The sequence below is a fragment of the Lonchura striata genome, chromosome 6, assembly GCF_050655825.1.
Source record: "Lonchura striata isolate lonStrDom1 chromosome 6, ASM5065582v1, whole genome shotgun sequence".
NCBI lineage: Eukaryota > Metazoa > Chordata > Aves > Passeriformes > Estrildidae > Lonchura > Lonchura striata.
In genome coordinates, this window is record NC_140708.1 from 11,240,216 (window position 1) to 11,259,090 (window position 18,875).

The 18,875-nt window shown below is 38.9% G+C and overlaps 1 protein-coding gene across 5 annotated transcripts in view; it reads left to right on the forward strand.

Annotated features, from left to right (window-relative positions):
* JMJD1C (jumonji domain containing 1C) overlaps positions 1-18,875 on the forward strand; it is a 158,460-nt gene that overhangs the window by 52,520 nt on the left and 87,065 nt on the right. The window lies entirely within an intron of this gene.

The following is an 18,875-nucleotide window of genomic DNA, read 5'->3' on the forward strand; positions in this document are numbered from 1 at the left end:
GAATTTAGATGATGATAATTTTTCCTCTGGCTTTTGCTGTATGTTTCCTTTCAATATACTCTTCATATTCTTGTCTCTGAGCACCTGATGGATTTCTTGGAATGCTATTGTGGGATAATTTTTTTGAAGCTGGGGTGGGAACAGTCATGCTGAAGGTCATGAAGCAGTCTGGTCAAAAAAGTAATAGATGATTTTGGATTGACTTACTGCTCTTCACTTTCATATTCCTACTTGACTCAGCTTGTATGTTTGTACTACTGTACTTGAGTAAAGCAAGCTAAATTTCTGGATGTACAGGCTGAGTCATATATTTGCTTGTACAGGCAGGTTAGTATATCCTTGAGCAAGAAGTTTTAGTTTTAGGGAGCTGTGTTATTTGCTCTTTGAAGCCACCCATCTCTCCTTGATTGAGACGGGTATTTTATATCTACATACTCTATTTTACATGCTTTTAATCTCACCCTCTAGGATAGAGATCCTTCTTGGGTTTAGAGGGGGTGTATTTCTATAAAGTATTGTAGTCTGGCTGCTGATCCTGTCCACAAGTTGAAAGTATTTGCTAATGTGTGGAAGTGTTTTGGTTGAACCTTTCTCCTAGCAGACACTTATATCAAACTTATGCTAGTTCAGCAAAAGGTAAAAACTTTTTTTTCTTCCATCTGTATCTTATAAATTCCTTGATTTTTATAATGTTTGCACTCCTGAGGCAAGTGATAGGCATGAGAAGGAAGGTTTTAAAAAGATCTTCCTTCTGCTTTTACAGTTAAAAAATTGAAATCATATAGTCTGAAGTGAGGCTCAAATAGCTTGTCAGGTCACAGTTTTCAGATGTTAAGGATGAGAAATTCTCAGCATTTATACTTGGCCTGTGTACAGATGTTCTAGCAATTGTTTCCCTCTAGTCATCCATTCCAGAAAAAACATATTTGAGGGAAAGTGCAGATAGAGGATATTAGCTGTAGTCAGAGCAGATTCCTTCCACAGAGACCTCCCAAGGTTTCAATAGCAACTCTGAGCACATCATGGCATGGGGGACAGTGAGGGTGCTCAGACTGGCATGGAACTTCTGGGTTTTCTCCAGACTGTCAAAACACTTCAGTGTAGTGGAGTGGATGAGCTTTGTGAAGGCTTGTGTGGTGTGTTTTGCTTGTGGGGGGGCTTTTTGTTTGTTTATTTTCCAAAACAAGACTCATGAAAAATAAGAAAGCATGAGAAAGGTGGTAAAAAGAATGGATTGTCAAACAGCAATAGGAATATTTGCACTCTTATGTGAAATCCTAAGTGTGGACATGGTAGTACACATATTTTGGAAAAGCTGAATCTTGATGTAACCTTTGAAGGAAAAGTCTCAAGCATTCCCATGCATGTGAACATCATCGAAAAAAAATCATACAAAAAAAAAGTTTTTGGTACAGCTTTATTTTGGATGCTAATGTAAATGCAACAGAGCAATATTTTAGAAAATTTTATGTGGTATTTCTCTAGGATCTTTGCCTTCAGTGAAGTGAATGAAAACTGCTTGTTTATTTATATGGTTCTTATCACCTTCTCTTCTCCTTTGATTAATGCACTCTGTATTTACTGTGTGGTATTCAAGCCTGATCAGAAGACAGTCTGCCATTGCTCTGGGGCTTTTTTTGTGGGTAGTTAGCAGTCTAGTGTCTGAGTACTTCAGTTACTGATTGCTTTCATCACTCAGTTGTATGATATAATGTAATCTCCACTTTATAGATGAAATTCCTAAAATGCAAGCTGTTCACAAATGTTGCTTTTTTAAAATGCCTGAGTGCCTGAGGTGTAGCTATTCCTGAAAGCACAGCATCCATTGACCTTGTGTAACTATGGTTAAAGATTTTAGGCTCTGTAGTCAGACTGAGAAAGGGAGGAGATGGAAAGCACTGTCTCTTTCTCCTTGTTTAGAAACTCAGTAACAGGAGAGGGGTAGACTAGCACCTGAATTCAGTTTCTCTCATGATGACACTGTTTTTTTTAAGTGAAGTTCCTGCCTCAGGTGAAGAGTTGGCTGTAAATGAACCTGGAGCCCTATTGCCAGTAGCAAGCTTCATTGTGCTGACTTTGACTGGATACCTCTGCCACTGTGCAAGGCTGAGGAGGAGGGAGGAACTGTAGTGCCTTAGGTTGTGCATGCTGTAATCAAATGCTTTTTCTTCCTGTGAGATGATTTTCTAGGAGCACTGGAGGACTTGGCTGCCTAGCTGGTATAACTGGGAATCACCCTGCATGTGAGGTGTTTGCAGTCATAGAAGAAAAGACTGTCCAGAAGCCTAGAGAAATGGCAATAGTGATAAGCAATGCCAGTGTATATGTAGCCTGGATATTGGGGAAGAGGATGTTTGGTAAGCAGTGCTTCTTGTTAACCTTATAGTAATAGATGTCAATGCAGGAGAAAGCTTCTTGGCCAAAGTGTTAGCGTAGGAAAAAAGGCAAGTATGTGATGCTCCTCATTGATTTTAAGGTTATGGAGTAGTATGGATTCTGAAAAAAAGTGTAGGTAAGTGGAAATGAGTGGTGTGCCTTCTCACATTAAGATTAAAAAATGTAGCCAAGATAAGGTGTTGAAGTTGAAGGCATCATTTTGGTTAATTATGGGGGGTCCATCATGTCACAAAGATAGAAAAAGATGAGAGTGATGGGTTAGGGGAATACTTTGCAGCAATTGACATGATGAGTAAAACTTTTTTACTTGTAGGTAGGTAAGGAGTAGTTGTATTTTAGGGAGAGTAGATCAATTTACCTATATAAGAAATAGTTTGGGTACTATGATGTTAGAGATCAGTGATAAAATCATGCATATGATATAATTCAGTCTGAAGCCTTAGGAATATGGTGGAATCCCCTCAGCAGCCAAGGGGGGAGATGGAAGTACGTGTGTGGGCAGGGTGACAAATTGGAGCCAAGGTTTTAATGTGGACTGAACAGAATGCTTCTGTGAGCTGTCAGTTTGAATTTAATTACTGCCTCCCTAATTGCACATTAAAATATCTGGAAATAAAGCGTAGAGGGAGAAAATGAGATGACAAAGGATAGAAGCAGCTAGAGATATTTTAGAGAATAGAATAATGTGCAGGAAAAGTTTTAAGGTCACAGACTTACTAGCAGAGGGCACTATGGTAGAAACATAGATAGCAGTTCACATTTTTTTCACAGCAGCAACTGTACATGTTTCAGGTACAGGAAGATGTGGTCTGAGTGTCTTTCTTAATAATTGTGTTTGGGAAGAGGGTTTTGGGAACCTGAATGGTATGCTGAACCAAAAATTTATTATTGAAGGTCTACAGATAACAATGAAAGAGAGACATTTCAGACAGGCATTTTAAGAAGCATGGAAAGAAGAATGGAAATAATGGAAAAGAATAATGGAAAATGCAGTTATGATTAAATGAGTTTAAGGTTGATAGGTTATGGCAAGTCTGTACTTTCAGGTAAAGGATCTAGGAGAACACAAGAGGTTGGAAAAGAAAAGGATTGGAATTGGATATTAAGAAAAGTGAATGCATTGAATGAGAACACACATGAGAAACTTCTGCAACAAGAAAGGAAGAGGATGTTGTAGAACAGAAAAGTATCTTATTTTAGCCTTTTCCTTTTGGAAGAAACTGATGGTCTTGTGCAGGGTAGATGTCAAAGGAGGAAACAGTTTGGCTCAGTATACTGTGATGAAAAACAGGACTGGGGAATGGTACATTTAGCTGGCAGGGCAGAGCTGGGTGCTTGGGATGATGATGAGTCAGTGTTTTATGTGCTCCTCTGGGTATGCCTTGTTTTGTGAAGTATGTGTTGCCTTTTTTTTTAATACCTGTAAACCAACCAGTGCTGCTTGTGAATTCAGTATGAATCCATATGTAATAAATCAGAAAAAAACATAGTAGTTTGTTGCTCTGAATATGAAGATGATGCTTCATTAGCTTTACAGTTCTCACCTTGTCAAACCAACAGATTTGCCCTTTGGTCTCAACTAATATAAAGTTCTGCAGTAACTATCACTCACAGTTTCAGGGCTGGTATACACCAAGAACTGGTTCTCCTGCAATTCTTTGTTTCTGAGGAATATATAGATAAAAGCTAAAATACATTTTCATGAGGAGATCCTGAATATGCATATCTCCTAAGGTAGGGAGGCTGGAAGAACAGCTCAACCTCCCACCTCTGCCCCACTAAAAAAAAGGAGCATGCCAGTTTGCCTGTCTCTCTTGGATCAAGTGAAATAATTGCTAAACCAGTGGCTTGAGAACAGTCTTTCCTGGGACTCTGTGCTGGGCTGTGCAAGAGTATAGAGCTTTAGCCAGACTTAGAGCAAAAACAGGGACAAAGAGTGACTCTTCACTGGCAATGAGGAACCCTTTCCCATTGTGAGAATCTGGAGCTGCTTTACAATGGCCAGTGGCACATGTGGGACTGTGGCCCTTCAGTCTGACTGTCATGTTAATGGGGAGATCATCTTCAGCAGAAGGAAGAGATGAGGTTTGTTTTGGTGGCAGTGGATGTGTTTGTTCTGGTCAGATGTGAATGAGCCCAATATGTTCATGTGCTGGCTGCATGTTAGGGCACTTGGTAAGGTATGTGAGGTGAAGTGTTCCTGGGTACATGGAAGAGAAGACTTGTCCTCATGTAGCCTTTTCCCTCCTCCCTCTGCCCCTCTGTCCCAGCTGTCAATTGCAGGATCCCTTTGCTTGACTGCATTCTGCTTCAGCTGGCTTGATTGTGCTAAATTACGAAGCAAATATTTTTGAAGTGCCATTTTATTGGTGTTTGTGTCATGATTAAAGAAGAAAGTGTACAGTTTGTACAATAAGCTTCTACAGGGCTTTCAGATGTTTTTGAGACAAATAAAATTCTTTATTTTTGGCACAATAATTGAAAGTAGAAGAGGTTCCTTGTTCATTTCTGTTTTTACTGTGACACACTACTACTTTTTCACTCTCTCAAGGATTTATTTTATTTGTGTTGATGATCTAATTTTAACATTTCTGAGTAAGTTTCTGTTTTATATGTTAATCCCATGGCTCAGATTGATCCTTGTCAAAATCAGGATCTTCTATAGATATTGCTGATGTTCCCCCTCCATTTTCAGTTACTTCATTGCAGCTTGTTCTCTCTCTGCACAGTGAAAAATAGAGGTATACACTGCCAGATACTATGATTAAATCCTCAGCGGACACTCAAAATACTCCAGCAGTAAAAAGAAATTAATTCACAAAGGATTACTGTGTCTATGGAAAGTAAGGCAGAGAGAAGACTTGGTCCTCTGAGTCCTAAAAATAAGTAAAAACTTTGAGGATATTTCAAATTTGAGGGGAGGAAGTGTTGTAGCTTTCAGGGAAAACAATCAAAAACTAATAGTGTTTTTTTCAGGTACTCCTTTCTCTGCATTAAAATTCTAGTTTTTGTATCCCTTGGTAATACAGGGCAAAGATAAGATACATGCAATAGAGGAGAAAATGCTTCGAAGCTATCAGCTTCTTGGAAAACTTTAGAGCTTGGGGAAGAGAAAATTTAAGTAACTGACTCAGCAGAGCATAAATGACCTGATTTTTGCTGCATTGTGAAAGACAGCAACATGCAGAAACAGCACTTGGAGATGGTTCAAAGATGACTTTGTTGGAGAGTACATTGCTGTAATATTCCCACAGAACATAACTGTCTCAAGCAGTACCACATCCCGCCTGTGTACTTTGGCACCTGCTTCTTTTGAACTACTGCTTACTGGGAGTCTGCTCTCCATGCAGCCTTCTAGGGAGAGGCCATTACATTCCCAGAACATGCCCCAAAAGAACAGCAATAAACTGGAATCTACCTCCCCAGATGCTTTGTTATGAAATATGGGTGTTGCCCTGTGGCTTCCCACTCTGGAAATGAGTGATGGTGTGGAAAGCTGCACTGCAGTGCTGTTTTCTATGTGGCCCTGGTTCTTTCTGTGCACTTTACACTACTGCATTGGTTGTTCCAAAGTTTTTTCTCTTAAGATGTTGGCTAATGGCAGGCTTCCTATTTACTTTGTTGTTAAACTTGCACTTTTAAGCAATGGGGATACCTTTTTTTGTGTGAAAGGATTTAGTATTTTAAAAGCACGCTTACATATATAAAATAAATTACTTCTTTTTTTGTAGTTAAGTGCTGTACTAAGAATAGTTCTTAATGTTGATTTCATTTCTAGAAGTTACAGAATTCCAAAAGAAAAGAAGTATTTTCTAGACTTCAACAGTAACCAAAAGTGATGTAGATCATACTGGCTTGGGGGTTGCCATTTTGGCAGCTCATCTAGAGAAATCTGCGTTAGTATGTCACAGCATCCTGGATGTCTTTGTACCTCAGGTTCTTTCCTGCTAGTAAAGCACTATCTGTTCTCCAAGGGTTGTGCCAGTTAAACAACCTTAGATACTGTTTAGCATCCTCCAGCTGTAACTCAGTCATGCTCCCAGCTGTGTGCCTCTGTCTCCTGCCCCTGCTCCAAAGTCAGATAGCAGTGAAATGCTGCTGATGATTTACATGTCTTTCTGCAAAAGACACACATAAAGCATCTTGAGGTTCCATATTCAAGCTCAGCACTTGAAGGCACAGCTGCAGGGAGCTCAGTGCAGGGGGACTGCTTGCATATTGATATTTATAACTGAAAGCTAGACTGGTTTGGGATATGGTTATACTCCTGCTGCTAGCCCAGTCAGCTAGACTGGAATTAGTGTTGCTACCTGAACTGTACTCAGTCTTTGGCTTCAGTGTTGACCTACTGCACAGCTTATTTGTGTAGAAGAGCCACAAGGTATGCTGGGTTCTCTGGAAAGTCTTAAGTATTTTATTTCTTTTTTTTTTTTTTTTTTTTTTACAGCATTTATGAGAACAAAATATTTTTTCACGCTGAAGAAAGCAAATTGCTTTGTAGCTGTCTAGATTATCTGCACTTTTTCAGTGAATTAGAAAGGTCAGTTCTACTTTGGAGATACCACAGTGAGCAGGATATAGGCTAGTGGATGCAGGTGGTTCTTTCAGTACAGTATTGTGGAAATTCAGCTTCCAGAGCTTAAGCTTTGGAATATGACTGTGTATCTCCATCAGACTCATCACTCTGTCTTACCTGTTGCTGTTTATATAAATTGACTTATAATATAAATCTACATATTATATGTGTGTATTTACAGATCATATGTATAAAAATATGCAAACAAACAGAATATTTGTCTGTATATGTTAAAAACATTTAAAAAAGCCTATCTTCTGAACTATACCTGTTGAGAGTCTGTACAGTGAGAGAGAGATGTCAGCATGGTACTTGTCTTCCATCCCAATAGGGGCTGTCCAGATGAAGGAAAGCTTTGCCAGAAGACCTCCATCCCCAGATACTGCTCAGTGTTTTTCTTGTGCTGGCAGGAGGAGCAGCTGGGCTTTACACCTGTCAAATCCATTTAGCAGCTAATTTTGAAAGCCACCCACTCTTCAAGTCTCCACTGATGTTTCTGTATATTAATAACTTGTCAGCTGTGCAATACTAAAGCACTGCTCACATTGTGCTTACTTGAGTAAGATAAGTTCTGGAAAGCATAATTAGAATGTTATGAGCTTTGTGTTCTTCTTTCCCAGAATTCCAGCAGTCTTTTTCTGTGCTTAACAGTGAATAAATACCATGATGTGTTGTATGAAGTCTCATTATCCAGCTTACAAATAGCAGTGTGAAAAACCCACCCAAAATGTGAAGGGCTTTTTCTGTAAAAGGTGCTTCAGTAGGTTACATGACTGTATGGATCCATAGGGTTTGGTGCATTCCTGTTCCTCCCATTCTCATACAGCTGAGACATTGGAGCTTCAGGTGAAATTCATGTCTCAATAAAGTAAAAATGTTGCTGTCAGGATCAGACACTGTGTATTCCTAGTTTAGGGTATAAGTTCTGTACTTTTCAAATGAAGAAGGCTTTTTTGCTATTCCTAAGAAAGCATACCCTTCAACTCCCCCTGAATTTAGGTTACTGATATACAAACAAGGCAACTGTTGCTGCTTAGGTCTCTCACTGATGCTGAAAGGGCCATGCCCTTTTTGGCACTGGCTTAAACCCACTTCAGTCTGTTAGAGCCACAATCTGTCTCCTCCATTACAGAAATTATTCTTTTAGTTTGCACTAAGCACTTGTGAACTAAGCAGACATATGTAAGAATCAAGTGCTATTGTTTATTTCTATTATGCGTTCTCAGTACTTGAATTGTATTGATCAATTCTGATTTATTACATATTTTTTGTTTCATTTTGTCATTCTCAGGGTTCTGCATTTGAAAAAGATTTTGAAATGAGATGTTGGTAGTTACCTGCCATTAACAGAAATTTCTTTTGCTGGCAGATGTTGCAAGCCTTCAGTTGTACTAAAACAGGCTAAACCAAGTATTTGGAGAAAAAAAAGTTATAGGTGCTAAAGCATTGTAAATGGGCTGTCCATGATATAGTTATCATGAGCAATCTTTCATATATGGCACTTTCTTGAGGACAGGAAAATCAAATTTCCATAGCAACCTCAAACACTGCTGAAGTTGTTCTAGCAACAACTTAATGTTTTACTATGTTTGCTTTTTAAATTTATCTCAACTGCTAAGGAGAAAAGTGAACATAGGAAAGTTCAGGAACAGACTCTCAGCTTGAGGTATTTAACTTGCACGAGGAGAATAGCTGAGCGGAATCTGTGTTTTTAGCATCCTAAACTTACTGCTAACTTCATTTTGTAGTAAAGTGACTATCATGTGCACGTTTTTTGAAAAACAACCCCTGAAGTAGTAAACCTCCTATGTCCCCTATTCCTGCCTTCACTGTCACAAGAGCAGCCTCTGAAGTACTTGCCAGTTCTTTCCAGGGGTGTTTTTGTATGGGAACACGTGTTACTTTCTGAATTTTGTGTTGCACCATTTATATTGGCATGGATATGATCAGTGTTTCTGAAGCATTTGGTGGCTGGGCCACCAAATGGAAAAGGAGGAAATGGAAGAGGAATGGAAATGTGAATCAATATCAATCATTAGTTGGCTGCAGCTCACACCACTCACGATGACAGCTAAGATGTAGTTGCTACTAATCATGGATTACCTGGAATTCTGAGGGAGTATTAATGGGGAGAGAAGGATAGAGGAGAAGGCTGCTGAAGGCACAGGTTGGTTTCTTCTGCTTAATACAGGTTTTATTTATATGCTGTGGGCTCAAAATTCATTTGCTGTGCACATGCAGAGGCCAGGGCTGGGAGCATATTGTTTTACTACTTCCCTTCTCATACCCTTGGATTAATATCCTTTTAACTGCTGGCCAAATCAGGAAGTCCAGTCAAGGGCTAGAAATGGCAAAGACACATCCAATGACTTCTTCAATGAAAGAAGAAGCAAAAGAAGCAAAAATTTAAACTGAAGACACTTGTCTTTCTCTTTGTAAAGCCGGTCCTGTTAAGATGATGTCAGTCCTAAACAAATGACAGAACAGCACTGAAACCATTTAATTTTTTGAAATTCATCAGGTATCAAAAAACCTCTTTATGTTCTCTGTGGGTTTAGAACACTTCTGGTTTTCTGGCATCTGCTGTGTGATATATTTATGTAAATGGGGGAAGGACATACAGTGAAACTTTGGTTTGGGATTGTTTTTTTCCCCTAACTTATCTGTGCTTCCTTGGAGTAAAGCCTGAGGTTACTTCAGCAATAGTTATTGTTAATTCTTTGAGGTATTTAATATTTTTTAATATGCATTGCATATTTAAGGCATTGTTACATACAGTATCTTTAATACCAGAAGGTGAATCAATGTTAAGAACTATAAATTTAGGACTATATAAAGTCTTGAGAAACCAGAACAATTTCAGAAGAGAATTCATTAGGCTGATTTTGTAAGCAATTGAAATAGACTCCTGTTTATTAGGGGGTTGATCTTTGTTTGCAAGTAATATCCTTTTGCAGTAATTAATACTTTACTAGAGAAATATGGCAGACCTCATCTAATCTTGAGTAAGTCTGACTTCTTATTTACAGATGGGTGAATTATTAACTCAATTAATGATACAGTGTTTATTTTTGTCTACCAACTCTCAGAGGGTCCAGCAGTCATGGCTAAAAAAAAGTTTTGTATTCAGCATTTTTGTCTTTTATTAGCTACTATTGTGTTCCATTTTGACTACTTTATGGAAAGTCTTGGTCTATTAGTTAGCCAATTTTTTAATAGATCTGTATAAGGAAAAAATTAATTATTCTTACATATAATGCATCACTCTGAAAAAAGCCTGACTGAGTATTTTAATTTGAAATTTCCCATCAATTTTGAGTCTAGGACGTGGGGTAAGTACCTCATTTCTTTTAATAAATGATGCAAAGTTATATTTCTGTTCTTGGCTCTAGTTTCAGATGACTCTGAAAAATTCTTACATCTTTAGTTTGAAGGGTTTTACTAAGATTTTAAATGCATATACTGAATTGCTACAAATTGTATTAGTATCATCACAATAGGAATAAACTGCTGATTAGTTGGGCTGATTGTGAGTGGAATAGTACTTCTTATCATTGGCTGATATAATTAGGTATTTTGAAAGTATAATAATACAGCTTTATATTAATATAAATACAGTAAAATCCTCTTTGTTCTGCAGAATTCTTTGCATTTGAGTGTAACCAGCTTTTTAGGGAAGTATGTTCCTGTGTTGTTTTGGTGTATTTGCTGGAATAGGATGATCTTTGTAGGTTCCTTCCAACTCAGCATATTCTCTGATCCTATTATTCAGTGTTCTGTAAGGCTCAGTTCCCAAGCTAAAGCCTGTTGGTTTTGGTTCCAGAATTTCTATTTGTCCACATATGCTCTTGCTTGTACTAGCACTTTTACTATTCTAAATTACAGTACTTGTAGTATGTTAGTCCAAATTATTAAAGTTTTTTATTGCTTCTAAAGTTAAAATCAACTCTTTTTCACATCATGATTTCATGAAGTGCTGCAGAAATGACAGAGTGTATCTTCATGGCTTACAGAAAGCAGAGTATGAAGATGCACCATAAGACTTTTCCCTTCAGGAATCTTGTTACTAGTGAATTGTACATGATACCAGAGTACACAAAGAAGCACCAACAGCTCTGTAAACTGCTTGTGTGATGTTGCTGGGATCAGATGCTTTACTGAAGTTTGAGGCAAGATGCTAATCCTTTTAATCCTGAACAATAGGTATCCCCATCCCCCCTTTTTGAACTATCTCCTGTTAGATTACTTAGGACAGACCTAATCGATTCTATTTAACTTCCTGGCTAAGATGTATTTACAAGGTAGTTTGAGAGGTGGTAATGAATTGATTTTTTATTGGCAAGTAGAGTGATAGGCATTTGTGCAGTCATCTCCTAAGATTCCTGGTCTAGTTTATTCAGGAGCAGTACTTGGCGCAGTTATGGACAGCTGTGGAGGAATTGTATTAAGTCAGGGATGTCTTTTTAGAACTTGGGTCATAAAACTAAAATAGAATCACTGTGTGCATTTATTTATTGATGTTCTTCTACTGTCTAGTAAGATGTCCTGTGGAAAAAAGCAGCTGCAGGTTTGATATTGCATCAGAACTTTCACTGAACTTCTTGTCAAACTGTTGTCAGGCCCTCACCTAGACAGGCAGAACTGTGTGAACCTCCAAGTGCCATCAGCTTTGGTGAAGGCAGTAGCAGTATCTGGTCAGTCAGGACTCTGGTGCACTTGCAGCACAGAAATGTGTATGCCTGGGTTTGCAGGTGGAAGGATTATGGATAATTTTTATGAGCTTGACTAATATGTTCAATATACAGAGAACTTGCTCCAACTCTGCTGTTTTTCCTCCATCCCTAAAACGTGCTCAGGCAGAAATGCAGCTCTGATGTGTGTCTGAATATGCAGCAATTTGTGTTCCCTTTAAACTTGGATAATCTCAGATGAGCTTTTGTTAGGGAAGAATTTATACAGTTTTCATACAGTCTCTTATTAATAGCTTTGATTTTCTGTCCTTTATATATATGAAACCTATATCTTGGAAGTTAATCAATCTATGTAAATGCTGTGTATACATACTAGAAGGTTATGCTTCAAGGGGGCTTGATGGCATTCTTAATTGATCATATGTTTTTTTCAATGCCAAACTTTTTCCTGTGTTACTATCAAAACACCCAGTGAATTGTAATTAATCAAATTTTTGCACACAGCTGTGGAATTACTGCCACTGCTGTAGAATGCAGTTTTCAACATCTTTGGCTGCTACAATTGCACAATCTTTTAATGACAGACGTACTTGGAGCTCCTTCAGTACAAATTATATTATTGGCACACGTAGGATTGTATGCTAGATTATTTATTAGAATAACCACTGTTCTTCTTATTGTGCCTTTTAAACCCTCCTCTGAATATCTAACCTAAGAAGCGTCCTCTCACAGTGACAAAATGACCAGTGTCATATCCTTGCATGCTACAAATGCACATAAAATATAAAAATGAAAGCAGGAAGAGCAACTATTCCACACATCCAGGCAGGGAAAGTTGGTGCTGTTGGGTATCATTTGACTGCTCCTGTATTTGCTCCTGTATTTGTATTTTGGGGGTAATGTGTATGACATCTCACCTGCCCAGAACACTGGAAAGCTATAAGCTGTTTTCTGTCTGTACCACATCTTTCTGTTAGTGTTCTTTTAATTGAATTTTGGATAGTAGGGAAGACAAACTGTCTTTCCCCCTGGTTTTACAGGATTCTAGCCAATTCCTTTTATATGTTAATGGTATGATAACATATATTTTAGTATATGTGTTTACAGTGAGACACAGAGGGGTTTGTTTTTGTAAACTATGTAATTTTACTGTATAAAGAAAGTACAAGTCTGTTACTTGGCCGTGAATGTTTCTGGTACAGTGAAGCTATGAAAGGTAGGTATTTTCTATCAGGGAACTGGCTCTCTTTAGCATATACGTACCTTTTTTCACTGGTGTTAACCAGGGTCTTAGCATCTCCATTGTGAGTTTAAAACTCAAGCTGCAGTTTGGTTTCTTGGTACAGTTTCAGTATAGATTTTGCAACTGATGTAGTCCAGATTTTTGTTGGTTGCCTTTAGGGTTTTTGAAATGAACTAAAAGATCTGTTTATCTTAATAAATGAGAGATGAAGATGGGAGGTAACAGGAAAGTCATTGCAAAATCTATAAAATACAATAAATCACAGATACTGTTAGGCTGGCCAGCAATAACATTTTGACTATAAAAAGTAAATGAAGAAAACCCAGTAACTGTTTATATCAAATTTCTTATGGAAAACAAGTCTTAGGCTAAAGCAGATATTTGCTTTTCCCTTGAAATTCTGTTTTCAGCTGTGATCCAAAATTGTGACAAGCCAAAGAATATTGGTAACCACGTATGCATGTAAACACAGTAAGTTTTATTTATCAGAAATTGAGCCTTATTTTCCATTTCCAACACGGGCATGAGAAGATGGGCATGAATTACAAATTAATTTTAATAAGTAAAGCTAGTAAGATTAGAGTTTCTTTTTCAAACAGTGTTGTGTTCAAACAGCCTTCCCATTAGAGTAGTAAAAATAAGAAGTTAAAAAAAATCCTTATGTAAAGTGATTTTCATGCCTGTATATTTTCAACTGCTGTAATTCTTGGCCATTGGTTTTATCATGCTTTTTAAGTCATTTGTTGTGCACAGAGTAGTTTGGGTTTTCTTAATGCATGGTTTTGGGTGTCCTTTGTCAGAGACTGTGGCTTGGATCCACCTTCACAGACTCTCCCAATGCCCTCCCTCATCCTCAGTGACTTTGACTTCACCAGACCATATTTCTGTCTCTTCTGCCTTGCAGACAAAACCTGTGCTCTCTTTGTTCTTTACATTTTACTGCTCATTGAACTGTCCTGCACATTAGTCACCCTCTGAAGGAATGGGTTTGCAAGTAGGAGCAGTTGTGGAGTGGGGAAATAATGTAGCTCCTGTCTGAGACCAAGTGATGAAATTCAGTAGCTAAAATTTCTTTTTCATATTCTATGTCAAGAAAGGCCAGAGTTCTGCCTCATGGATGTTGACTCAGTAGTGCTTGGCTTTGAGATTAACAGGGCAGTTTACAGATCTGATTAATTTTTCCAGATTCATGAAGCAATGATTTGCAGCCTGTTCATAGTTCTAGGCTTAACTTTTAACCATGAATTCTGGAATTATAATTTTATTATTGAGACGTCCTTCTCCCGAGTAGTTTTGTGAGAAGAGATGAGGTCAATTGTGCTTTCTTATGATTCAGAGGGACAGAAATATAAAGAAGACTTTGTTTCCCTGCAGTTTGTGTGATTTCCAATTTTGGTGAGATTTTAGCAGTCATGCAAAAAAAATTGCTACATGTTGTTCTATAATTCCTTCATTTGTCTGCTGGGATTGCTGCTCAGGTGAGAAAGGGTTCACTAATTCCTTTGCTCCAGGATGTGCTGCATGTCTTGAGGTAGGAGGTTGTATCTCACTGTTTGAAAGGAGATACCACCAGTAACAGGATGGGTGTGAAAACAATGGGGTTGTCTACTTAACTGCTCATGTTTGGTTCCAAGCTATGACTGGAGCCTGGTTTAGTTCTCTGCTGCTGTTTGATAATATTGCAAGCAGCGTTGGCTCTTCTGGAGCTGTCTAAGGGCCTTGCACTGGGATGGAGGCTGCTAGCAGAGGAAAAAGGGCATTTTGGAATTCGTTGTCAAGGAACAAAAAAAACCATGAGTGGGAGGGGAACTGGGGAAAGAATGCTCTGTACTTGTTATTTACCTCTTCAGGTTGTTTTGACTTTTTTCGTCTGTTTCAGCATCAGCTTTTGTCCATATTGAACCTGTTAACACAAAAGACTCAGTCTCCAGCCATTGCTGGTTTGCTCTCTTCCCAAGGTAGCCAGAATGAGGTATGAACTATAACATAGATTTCTCAGGTAAGTGACTGCCAGAATATAAGGTCATCATCTCCCAGATTCAGAGAAGTGTTGCAGGAGCTCACTGGTGTCAAAAGGGGGAGTCTTTGTTCTCCCTGTTCTTTTCTCTGAAGGTGGTTCAAATGATTCTGCTCTTTCACTAGAACACATAGAGCCAACTTGATGAGATAAATAGGATCATACAATATTCGGGGTAGCATCTGTCTCCATTTTCCCTTTGAAAGGAGAATTACTGCTGCCACAAAGACTTCAGAACACAACAGGATAAAGTCCAGTAGGTTTTTCCTTTTGCTTTCTTGTAGTGATGTTTTCATCTTGTCTTTTTTGCCATTTTTGGAGGGAAGAATGGGAGAGAATCCCTTGCCTTGATTCCAGCCGGTGGGTTGAATAGAAGAGTGGATACTGAAAGAAGTACATATGTTTGTGTAGAGCCCCAGATTACCAGTGGTGTACTTGTACAGCTTTCATCAGAGCTCTGGGAAGAAAAACTGAAAGCAGGAAACCTTCCCCACCACTTCTGCATAACAGAGACTGGGGTGATGGTCACAGGCAGAGAAATGTTATCATTTCACAAATGCATCACAATATAATCCAGGTTTGAGCAATCACTGATATCTTTTCTGTCATGCCTACAAATTCCTCACTTTAGAATTCCTCCATTTTCCTGTTCATCCTCTGTTTTCTTCCTCATTTTGCCTGCCTTGTGCCAGGTCTTGCACAAGGATCTGTTTAACAAGTCTGACTGTAGGGATGTCATCTCAGCCAGACTGGAGATGATTCCCCATGTAACACAGAGAAAGTTTTTCATTCCCAGCCACACAACCTCTCCTCAAGTGGAGAGGTTTTAGAAGATGCTAACCAGATTTCTGAGGAAATGCACAGATGTATATAACAGCCTTGTGATGAGTTTCTTCCTGTGTCAATAACAGATAAATGGCTCTCTGGATGACACTTTTGAATCCTGTGCCCATAGTTTGGTTTCCCAGGGCAGTGTGCAGAACGTGCTCTTTGAGGTCAGATCTGAGGTTCAGAGTTCCAGACACCTTGGCCTATCCTGGTTGCTGGAATTTTGACTTAAAAACAGTTCTTAGAACTCTTCTCCTTAAAAATTTCTCACTGATTTCAAAACTTCCTTTCTAAAAGTGTTCCCTTTGTCTGCAGTTTGCTAACAATTCAGCTGCAGTAACCTTAATTTTGTAAAGAAACTTGAAGCTATAATAGTCTAGGAAAAAAAAAGTTGACATAAAAATGCAGGCACGTGTCAATGTGCCATTTGTTCCTTTTGTCTTACTCCCTTTATAATGCTTGGGAGCCATTTGGTATTTCTTCACTGTCCTGGATCCTCAATCCCTCTGTTTTCATGGAGCTGGTACCTGCCTCCTGCATAAGGGTGCATGTCCTTCTTGCAGCTCTGCTTTCCATGTCAGTCAGTCCAAGGACAGTGGAATGAGAGCTTTGCATTGTCTGTGGAGTACAGGATTATTAATGGGAATCTGCTTTATGTAGTCTTTGTTTTTCTCAGTGGACAGGATGTTTGATTTGTTCAGTTCCTCTCCACAGCTCCCTTTTGGAGCTTGAATGCCATGTTTCAGCATTGTCTGTACATGGTCAGTCGCAGCAGTTCACAGGACACACAGGATGCAGCTGCCTCCAGGAAATGCTTCTCTGGAGAGATGAAGGGCACATTTGCATGAGACAACTCATGTTTAGTCACCTGACAAGGGTGCAGCCACCATGGCTAAAATGCAGGCTTTTCCCATGTCTGCTCATGTGCCTTTGCTGCTTTGTCTGGCTGGCAAGGAGGGTGCTGGAGGGCCTTCAGTGAAAGGAATTGGCTGTGCCTGGTTGAACAACTCTGCCATGGATCTCCTGTCCTGTCTCTGCAGCTGGAGAGGCTGGCAGAGACTCTCACTTGCTGTGAGTCACAGGTGGCTGTGCTGTGCTGTTCTCGGAATTGCCAGGATGGGAGCTGACTCCTCACAAAATCCCATTTGGGGCTGGTGGTGCAATCCCCAGCATGCTGTGCTGACATGTCACAGGAATGAAATTAATAACATCTCTGAGAGCAGCATTCCCAGGAACTTCTAAGAGCTTGAGTACTACCACAAAGCCTGCCATGCTCCTAGGATGCTGCACACGATGTTTGAGCTTCTTGTTCAGCTCAGTTTGAGAGACAAAGGATCGTGATTTGGATGGGAAGGAATAAGTTACTTGATGAGTATAAGCAACTCTCTTAAGTACATTATAAAGGTGAAATATTGGCAGTTTGGGTTTTTAGTGACAAAACAATTGCAAAACGTATGCAGGCTATCTTAATTTGCAAAGTTGTCATTAATTATAAAAACAGAGGCACGAAAACCAAAATGCCAAAACCACACAGTGATTTAACACATCTTGAATCTATGAAGCCCAAGTTGGGGAAAAGGACCAAAAAACTAGAAGGATAAAGATATGTAAATAAATGGGTATTTTTGTTTATCAAGTCATGGAGTGCAAAAGACCTATATATATAATCTTGTTCATACAAGTGGCATGATCCTTTAATAATGACTGACTGAAAAAAGAATAGATCTAAATTTATATTTGTGGATTATGGCATGGATTTTAAATATCCTTGGACAAAACTGTTGTAGCCACATAAAATGTACACACAATTACTTGCTGATCTCCATACTAGGAATAATTTCACAATTTGTTTCCTGACCCAGTTATTTATTTACTAGAACCCTCCCTCAACTTGCATCACTGAAAACTGCAAGTTAAACTCCTTGCTAGTTAAACCTTTTAAATCTAGGCAGCTTGATCATTTTTTCTGGTTTGAGAGTCTGCATTATACTATAAGAAGGGACCATTTCATCATATATAAAAATATCAGCACATGAAAACACTTGGTTTAACACACAGATTTGTTCTTCCTTGAAGAAAAAAAAAAAAGGTAGGAAATGCTCTCCCTGGATTACAGTATTTTGTTGAAAAATAGTGATGTGCAAGTGATAGGTAAGCCTGTAGTAGCTGTTTTGGGGGTGGTAATGAGCAGTGGAAATTAATGCATTTTTCATTATTTATTTCCAGCACTGTAGGTTAATGGAGTCAATAGTGTCTCTTTTATTGTAGAACCACATCCTGTCTGGTTGAAAAGGATGGAATTATTAGCCAAGTCTGTCTCTCTCTGTGACTTTTTTGTCAAGACAGGAACTGCTTCATGCCATGCTGTCTGACAGCATTGCTCAAAAGCTCTTCTGTCGCATGTCCTCCTTTCTTCCAAAGGCACTGGCTCCTTTTCTGAGGGGTAGAGATGAATGTTAGATTCTCTCAAATCTGAAGGTGTTTTTTTGGGACATGGTTTTAATGACTTTTAATGTCAGTGCTTTCACCACAGTCTGCTAATTAACAACCAACAATTATTATTCTGTAATACCAGTTGATGCAAAACACTGGCATATATTTACCTTACTTTGTTGTCAGTCATCGCTGATGTTTCTTTTTGTGCGCTTCCATGGTAAAACTGACTGTGTGTTTGTACTAAAGGTGGCAAATTGGTAACATCCTTACTGAGGTTGAAGGGCAGGTTGCTAAACACAGAATTTTACCAGGTTATTTGCATGTAATATTCAAAAGAAGAGCAGACTTAGAATTTACTGTCTGCTAATGTTGATCTGTTCTTTTGATTTTGGCACTGTGCTGCGTGTGAATCATGTTTAATGGCACAGGGAAGGCACCGTGCTCGGCGAGGGAACGAGGCCGTGTTGCATCTGTTTGAGTCAGCAGCCAGCGCGTTCTGCTGCAGCTCTGGTCGGAACAGTCTGGAGGTTATTTGAGGGGACAGTGAGTCACAGCAGTGCCTTCTTCACTCATCACCAGTCTGCAGGGTGACACACAGCTCTAGTGCAAACCTCTGCGTGACTGTAAGAAAGCGATTTAAAGTTAAAAAAGGAAGTGTCGTTACTTGAAAAAGATTTCTGGTTATAC